Genomic DNA, 10,000 nt, shown 5'->3' on the forward strand with positions numbered 1-10,000 from the left:
AATGGGCAGGTCATATATGTCGGAGACAAGACGACAGATGGACAAAGTAACAGACTCGGCTGTAGATGACAAAGAGACCAAGGGCCAGGCCAATTAAAAAATGGCGTGACGAAATAACGAGATTTGGGAGCCAAGAATGGAAACAAAAAACGCATGACAAAGTTGGAAAAGATTGGGATAGACCTGCGTCCTGCAGTGGATTGATTCAAGGTGATGATGATATCACATGCAAGCGCCGGCATGTACACATGTATATATGTATGCGTATATATATGTGTATATACATAAATACATGCAAGCGCTATATATACATATATACATGCATGCGCTATATATACATATATATGCATACATATACACACATATGCATATATAAATCCACATACACGCATACACGCACATATACAAATCTATATAGATATTATTTAGGTATATATAAATATATGTATACACAGATATATATATGAATATATATATATATATATATATATATGTATGTATATACACACACGCATATTATATGTATACACATATATACATATACATATGTGTGTATATGTATATATATGAATAGATAAATGATTATGTCACATATAGATATGCGTGTGTGTGTACTGTATATATGTGTGTATATTCATATGTGTGCGGGTGTGTAAGTATGTGTGTGTGTGTATATATATATATATATATATATATATATATATATATATATATATATATATATATATATATATATATGCACGTGTAGTCTTGCATGTACTTTTTTTCCCGTTACTCTCTGTTGCATAGTGAATATATATGATTTATAACCAATTTGTATGTTCAATTGAATATGAATTTTATTGCATCTGTAGAAATAAAATAATATTTACACAGGTTTTGAAAGGAATAAGTCAATATAGCTTTATAACTTTATTTGATGTTATTATAATGGAAATGAATAATAAACTCAATATTACTGTTAGCTCCATGCTCATTACAATTCATCTGCGGTTTTGTAACATAAATAGGAAAAAATAGGAACTTGTATCAGCAATATACTATACTGCAGTCACGATGTAAATCTGGGAATCACTGCATGCGATGCAAAGGACGGGTTAATGCAACAGTGAAATGGAGAAGAAATATAACAAATCTGCAAGAAATCTAAACAACAGCATGACCACAGGAATATTGCCAAAATAAGCAGTACTACCTAACCTAAGCAGATTCTGTTACCTTACTAAAAGATGTATTACATAAAACAAGATCATAGTCGCTTTTCTGTATATGAACTAAATATATTTTATGAACTGCCTGTTAGTCACAATTGTCTGTTACTGCACACCATGAGGCATAAGCACGCTTCTGCTTCAGGGAATACCTGAAGAAACATTTAATGATTGCAGAAAACATTAGCATGGCGATTCCGTGTACTAAATATTCCTATCAATTCGTAACAGAAAACATTTGCATTGTAAGAGCCTGGGATGATAAACGACATGAAAAAAACTGTTCATTACCTGAGTTCCTCTCGCTAATTATTGAGGCAAATAAAGGACAAGGGAATTCAAGCATTCCTCTAATGCTTTCTCTCTAAGAACCTTGGACTTCTAGGGCAAATTCAGCCCCATAACTAATCTGCTAAAGTTATGAGTGGAGGTACATCATCAGTCATAATTCAAGGGAGTAATCCGGAGAGGTCAGCTTCGAAGTGGGTCTTCACCGTCATCTTGAAGTGCGAGTCGATAGTCATTACATAGTCACCATCTGGAAATATAAAATCATACATATATACACAAACACGCATACATAATTATTTATTTTACAACACACTCATATGCACACTTATGCATACACAGACACATATATATGCAAACATACACATATTTATAACTATATATATATACATATATTAATGCATAAGTAATATATATATATATATATATATATATATATATATATATTAATGTATAAGTAATATATGTATATATATATTATTCTAGTCTTCTGTTCTTTTTGGCATCCATTTTCTCCATGACAATATTCACACACACATACATATATGTGTGTGTGTGTGTATCTAAATGGATAAATAGATAAGAGTACTTATAGATATACATATATATTTAATTGATAGAGGGAGAAATAAAAACACACAGATAAAGAAAGAGGAAAGGTATACTGCATATGCATATTTACACATATGTATACATATACATGCAAACACGTGAGTATGAATATATGAATATATATATGTATATATGTGTGTGTGTGTGTATGCATGTGTATATATCATATATTTATATTTATTTAAATATATATATATATATATATATCAGAAACAATCATTATAAGACTTACTTCAGTTACTACAGTGTCACTGAGGGCAGAGAACCGCGAGCTGGTCACTCTGCACGTGTACCGTGTGCGACCCTGTACACTCAGCCGCCGCACCATTAGATCGCCGGTGACTGAGATCTAAATTCAAACATTTTTAGCCTATGATATGCAACAGTCATATAGCTTATCTGTTCAAGACTGGTTACTCACTTCTAACGAAAATTTACTGCCGTAAATATTTGTTTCCATCCTGCCCTGTTTGAGTTATACTTTACAGTGGAATATTTTAATCAAATGTTGGAATTACCTGAAGACTGGCGTCGCTAGAAATCCTCTCATTGTTGAGTAACCATTCCCGAGTGACGTTGTGGCCCTGCGAGCGGCAAGGCAACGTCACGGAGTCCCCTACATGGCCCATGGCCGCGGGGGAGTGTTGGTAGATGCGAGGCAGAGCGTTGACGAGGGCGCCCAGGCGGCACGTGGGGCCTTCCTCTAGTGCCTCGCTTTCGTCTCCTGTTCTCGTACCAGGGGATATACTTATTATTACTACTGTAGCGTTTGAACCTGCATCTACATTCTGTAGTAGGCATATTGCATAGGTATTGCTAATTGCTCATGATGAAGTGGACTTACCTACGATTACCACAGTAAAAAGACGAGAGTAAGACTTCTGACTTTGTGGTGCCCTCACCTCCAACTTGTATGTCGCCTGTATAGGGATTTTGAAACAAAAGTTTAATGTAAAGGCAAATGCATATTTTCAAGTATAGGTAGGATGATCCTATTTTTGATTCTAACAAACCTGGTGTTGGGCGGAGACACAGTCCAAATAGACGACGGAGGAGATTTGCAGGACGGAGGCAGAAGTGGACGCCGTCGAAGACAGCTCCTCCTGCAGACCCAGCATGTTGGTCGCCTCTTCCAGAAGCTCTTGGGGCGTGGGACCTACCTCGACTTGGGAACCCTATATTAAGTATATCGTTATATCCCCTTTATCTTAGTATAAAAATATAATGAAAAATCTATCATGTTTTTACTCATACATATTTTAAAAGAAATTATATATACTTCAATAATAGCTTTGTAAATTTCAGTTCTGTGACTTATATGTTTGTTGACCTCTCGGTGCAGTGGGACGTCGTCCTTGAACCACGTGAGGACAGAGCCTGTGGGGGCAACCATCTCACACTGAAGGCGAGCGTCCTGACCACGCCGAACACCCGCCACCCGCGGCGAGCACTCGCTCGTCCACAGCACTTCGTCCCGCTCCTCCTCGCTCACCGCCTCGCTCCTCTCTGTAGGTAAATATCATGACACTTAGCATGTCAACCTTGTTTGGCATCATAGCAATAGTACAAATGCTCTTTCATGTGGGATCCATAAGAACTACAGAGTAGACAGATTAATAATATAACTTACTTGTTTCTCTTTTCAAAGGCGACTGGTTAAAGATGCCGATCTAAAAAAGAAAAAGAAAATCTGACAATAATATTTAGGGGTCGATTCTATTTACACGCAAAAATCTCGAATGTTCTCGTACAAAAACTAACAATATGTAATCATGTAAACAGCGATGCACTCGTATTCTAGGCGATGCTGAGAGGCAAGAACATTGAACATACCTAGTCATCGGTAAAACTCTCGTAAACTTTTCAAAATATGTAGCCTCTTTATACCTGAAGGATAAGCATGAATTGGGATGCCCAAACCAACTGAACAGTGTAACATAAAGTTGCATTCAACTGAAAGGAAATCTCTTGACACACATAATCACCGGACAATCAACATCCGAGAAATTAGTTTATCTTAAGCTGAAATCTAGTACTTATATGTACCTATAGCTAACATCTTTACATATTTTCCCTTTTCGATATACTTCTTTTATAGCGCCGACTGAAGAGATCAATGCCACTTTGCATATACAGCTGCCAGGTGTCTTATCGACATACTCAGCCTACCAAATACCATTCAGGTCCTCACCCTCCTCCAAGATGAATAGTTGATATTTAGTTATGGAAAAAAAAAAAAAAAATCTTACTCCGTTAGATAGGTATCATCAACACCTAAATGCACTCTTCCCGGGTGGCATAAGCGTAACTTTTTTTCCCGCTAAGAAGTCAGACAGCCCGGGCATCGCCTTCGCCACCCAGTAGTTGTGCACCTTGGGAAGCTTGAAATCAGTCGTAGATAGAATAACTATGATGTATTGTATAGGTTAAATAGTGAATAAAAGAATTATGAGGAAAACATCTTATCTTGGTGGGGGTAAATTTGAGACAAACCTGAAATTGTCTTCATTTTCTAAGGGAAGGGGTATGCATTTGGCTGCTAAGCTAGCTAAGGAAGAGAGATCAACGTTGCGTGTGTTGGGTAGGTCACCTGGTCTGATGGGTTGTAAACAGCGGCACTGTAATATGTTGTGAATAAGGGGCTCTGACGTTACCTCCTGGCAAGGCAGGCAATGCCGTAGGATTCTCATCTATTTCCCAGTTGCATTTATAGCGACTGGGAATAAAAACCTTGGGATAGTAACCTGCTCATAATCTGATGTTGACTTATACCAACGTGCAGAAGGTGATCTTGCGTTAACCCAAACGTGATGTATCCATGAGAGGAGCTTGTCTTGGCGACACAACCAGCTGCAATGTGTTGTATCCTCGTCATGAGGGATACTAGGCTCGAGTCTAAGCGAAGTTTAACGAGCCGAGTCCATCGTGGAACTCCTAGAATTATCCTCGTAAATCTAATTTGGATTGTTTCTATGGTAAGCCGGGCTAGCCATGCCACGTGCACGACTAGCAAATGTAACAACAACAAACCTTTGGCAGTCGCAGATGCGCATCGAATGGGACGCGGAGGCTGGATCCTCGAGCTGCCCATTTACAAGACGCCATTGCCACCAGGCTGACCGCTAGCAGGAGACCTCGGATCATTGTTTACGCTGGCAAAACGGACGAAGAGAATAGTAAACACGTACTCCTTCCTTTGGTTAGTGACATCAGATGTTAGATATTTCAGATTAAAATTATAACAGACAAGACAAGACTACTGCAGTAAAATAATAATACTAATAATAAATAAAATATATAGTAAGGAAAGCGTTTTATGGACAGATATAATAGGATTATGGTCCCAAAGGCCCCTTTCCTCATAGAATCCACCAGGCAGGGGAGATGCACCTTTCCGAGTAAATTAAGGCAAAGAGAGCTATGCGTGCTGGAAACACGATCTTCGGGATGGAGGAACACTGTGGACTTCCTGTGGTGCTCTTCGTCTTTTAAAGCCCAAATGGAATCTGGTTACGCCCCTGAAGAGCGATTTTCTAATGAAGCAATTCACACAGTTTCACAAAATGATAGCTATTATGGTGCAGATAACCCGGAAAGTTGGCAATACATTTTTGCTCTTTGCTTGCAATGAACCAATATTTTCGACTTCATTAACTTGCATTCACTGCAGTTTATTTGTATGTTTTCCATTTTTCCCAGAAATATGGGGTTGTCTAATAATATCGTAGTCTCCCCTGAAATGTAGTTACATCATAGTCTCCCCCGAAAATCGCCAAGTCACGAATTTCTGGTTTATTTTTATTTATTTCTCATAATATAAATACTATTGATGTGTGTACTTTATAAAATATATTACCTTTTCATTTTTAACTGACAAATGTTTGTTTATTTACAGAGTTTTTTTTTTTTTTTTTTGTCAAAAATACTTTTAAGTCCTCCGTCCAATGTACACAAGTATTCTCAGGAAACTGAATAAAATAAGATCGGGATTAATATATAAATCTTAATGTTCTACAATATCCTATCTAGTCTTGTCGTCCGCTGACAATGAGCCTTAACGGACTAATCTAAATTATATATATAGTTTGGCTACTCTGAAATCAGCACGGCTTTAACAGACTAAATACGACGAGAGAAATGCTGTTTGGCCAAGAGACATCATCCTGGGCTTTAAGGGACTTATACCGCAGTCAACCGAGATAGACGTTTTAGCCATGTCTCTATAATAACAACAAATGCACTTGTTATAAACAACAAGACAATAAAGGAAACCAGGAGCGATGCTGCTACCTCTAGCAACAGCAAAGAAGAGGACATCATATCTATCAACGTATTCCGAGCACCGACTTTCAGCAATCATGACACTTCCATGTGGTTCCTCATCCTCGAGTTTTGTTTTAAAGCGCACCGCGTCAGCAAAAGTGTCATCAAGTTTAATCATGCATCATCTCTCCTTCTAGATGCTATCAGATGAACCCTGTGAGGTGCTGAAGACTGCAACAGCAAGTCACAAATCACTTCCTCCGATCATGAACTTGTATGCAGCCAAAGGATCATCAATCCCTGTATATAAACAGAAAACTCTTACACTCAACCTCAAGCTTCAGTGTGCATTTCAGTGGACTTTCTATGTTGCAGCTGATGTCTCAAGTCATAATTGGTGCCGATTTTTGGAGAAACTACTTGACATTAAAAATCGGAGACTCCTCGACACTACTTCTACGAAATCTGCTGCTCAACCTTTACATGGCAATAGCTTGCAGATCTCCACAATCGATGCCAACTAACCATTTGCATCACTGTTGAAGTCTTTTCCTTCACTTACTCAGCCATACTCTGCAACCCTCTCTATAAAGTATTCCGTTACTCATCGTAATCGAAATAACTGGTCGACAAGTCTCGTCGATCACCTCCAGAACGGTATCGCTTAGTAAAAGAAGAGATCGGTCTGGGTATTATCTGTGCAAGCTCCAGCAACTGCTCATCTGCATTGCATGTCGTTTCTAAAAAGAATGGAGAACTACGACCCTGCGGTGACTAAAGAGTTCTCAATGCTCAGACACTGATGGATTGTTATCCAATTCCCAACTTTCAGGAATTTACTTCACAATTTTCTGGATGTTCCATCTTCTCCAAAATTGCTTTGGTTAAATAATTCTACAAAATACTAGTCCACCCTTCAGACATCCCGAAAACAGCCATTATCACCCCATTTGGCTTGCATATATATATATATATATATATATATATATATATATATATATATATATATGAATATATCCGGATACCTTTTGGACTGAAGAATGCTGCACAAACATTCCTGCGTTCATTGATGAAGTTTTATGAGGACTACCGTTAGTCTTTGCTTATATTAATGATCTACTTATTGCCTGTAGCAATGCTGCTGAACATCAGGATCATCTAATGTAAGGCTAAATGATTATGGTCCCCAAATTAAAGTAGACAAGAGTTTCGTATGTTGATTTTCTCGGCAACACAGCTTCTGCAGCAGGTATCACTCCACTGCCAGCCAAATGTGAGGCCATTCAACATTTTCCTAAACCAACTACACAGTGCCAGCTTAAGGAATACCTAGGGATGAATAACTACTAGAACAACTATTTCTCCAGCTTCTGTATTCCATAATCAGACCATGCAGGAGAGGTCAGTCAGTTCCACCATAGGCTGATATTGACTAACAGCCCACAGCCAAACTCACGAGGGTGTTCCATTATGACCTGAAGTACCAGAATACAGTCTATTGTGAACTTCCCAGGAGTAAATCCAGATTGCTGCCTTAGTAGATGGTCTCGGATCCGTCTCAGAAGGATGTGGGTGTGATGCCACTTTAGTTGCCTCATTATTTCAACACCAGCCATTAGTAGTTCAGCAATGATACCGCATATTCCCGTTGCTTTGTCTCCCTTCAGCTTAGAGAACGCCTCAGTCAGAGTAGGAGGTTCTTTATTGATGGGAAGATCTAGCACAGGGAATGCGACACCACTTGTGTTCAAACTAAGTGCTGGAGGGTCAACCTAATATAAAATATTTAACTTTCTCGGACCCCAACATGATCTGAGATGATCATTGAGCTGACTACAGTTGTCTGTGAAGAGGGCTTGGAGTTCTGCTTTCTCAGGAGTTGGTAGGTAGGATGAAGGACATTTATTAGGAGATGGCCTTCAACCTCCTCAGCAAGATTCCTGATATAGTGTCCCTTGTCCCTTCTCAATAGCATCTGTGTGTTTTGCACCAAGGAACGTCGCAAATCCCGATTTCCATTCAGTCGAACCACACAACATGCATCATGAAGGATAAGGATAAGTCCGATATGCGAAGCTGAGCTTCGCCCGGGCTATGCCAATGAGGGGAGCCCGGCCTGTGTCGACTAATGCCGACTCGCTAACGTGTGTCAGCTGGTGCTGACTCGTCTTAGTCCTTACCCGCCGTGGTGCCCAGTCACAGCAGTAACCTCCAGGCGACAATTGCAACTTCTCGCGCCTGGGCGGGGCGCGAACCGCCGACCCCTCGGATGAGAGGCCGACACGTTACCACTGTACTAGCCCGGAGGCTATCATGAAGGAGTCCCACAGAGCTGTAAGGTCCATCAGGTTTTTGAGTACTGCAAATCGATCAGAGATAGCTGCATCGAACATCCAGGCACAGTCCTCCCTCCGCAGTGTGCCCAGACGAAATAACCCAGGGTGGAGATTGGAAGGACGTAAAGGTACTGCCTCCAATGAACCACACGTTAACTCCAGGGGGCTGGTGGGCAGGAATTGGTAGGACCCATGGCGTTTCCACACGCCGGTGGGCTATGACTCCGTACCTTTACGCCTCCTACTGCTCCAAGATCCTCCAAAGTTACGCCAAAGATCACAAGGTACCCAGTTTCCATAGATGGCACAAGGAGGCACTGTAGAAGTCTTGATGGAGAGGCTCTGAGCTGGCATGGGAGGCTTATCCATGACTGCTCCCTTTTTTGCATCAGGTTAGCCAACAGTGGCAGATGAAAGTGAATGGCACCCAATATATATATATGTGTGTGTGTGAATGTGTGTGTGTGTGTGTGTGTGTGTGTGTGTGTGTGTGTGTGTGTGTGTGTGTGTGTGTGTGTGTGTGTGTGTGGAGAGAGAGAGATACGTATTTATTAAATTAGATATATATGTATGTGTGTGTGTTTGTATATATACGTATAGTATGGATATAGTATGTACATGAATATGTATACAACAAGGAGTATGTGTGTGTAATATAAATGTATATGTATACAAATATGATTATATATTTCCGGGTTGTAACTATGTAATGATCTTCGACTCGCCTTTGAACAAGACTACGAAGACCCTCCGAGGCCGACCCATCTGGATTAGTCCCTTATATTAAAATCGATGATATGCTTCGACTCGTACTTTTATCAGAAGTAGTATTTGAGTTTTGTTTGCCCTAAAACACAAGGCAAGTAGAGAGAAAGCACAAGATAAATCCTTGAATTATTTTGTCCTGTATTTTCCTCTATGTTTGGCGAGATGAACAGACAATTTCAGGATGAGACAGGATGAACTCAGGTACCTTAATTTATACATTAATTTTGCCAGATTTACAACCTTACTTCAGATTACATGCTAGACATGGATGATACTGTGAAGGATTGTCAGTAAATCTAATTTAGTGTTATTTAATTATATTACAATAACATCAAATACAATCAATATAAGTTTATTCTTATTCCTTTCATAAACCTCTCTAAACATTTATATTATTTAAAGAAATCATTTCGCTTTCCGAGGAAATTCCAAGGGGAAATTAGCGTCTTTCGAATGCCATGCAATAAGGTAGCTAATGTATATGGTACAAAGGCGCAAAATGACAATGCAAAAGATTCATGT

At 39.4% G+C, this 10,000-nt stretch overlaps 1 long non-coding RNA gene across 1 annotated transcript; it reads right to left on the reverse strand.

Annotated features, from left to right (window-relative positions):
* Positions 1-897: 897 nt before the first annotated feature.
* On the reverse strand, positions 898-2,465 carry LOC125033156. Its single transcript, XR_007115579.1, has 2 exons — positions 2,344-2,465; positions 898-1,749 (listed from the first exon to the last, which is right to left on the reverse strand). It is a non-coding gene; the product is annotated as an uncharacterized LOC125033156 (long non-coding RNA).
* Positions 2,466-10,000: the final 7,535 nt, after the last annotated feature.

Source organism: Penaeus chinensis, chromosome 16, assembly GCF_019202785.1.
Source record: "Penaeus chinensis breed Huanghai No. 1 chromosome 16, ASM1920278v2, whole genome shotgun sequence".
In the NCBI taxonomy this organism is placed as follows: Eukaryota; Metazoa; Arthropoda; class Malacostraca; order Decapoda; family Penaeidae; genus Penaeus; species Penaeus chinensis.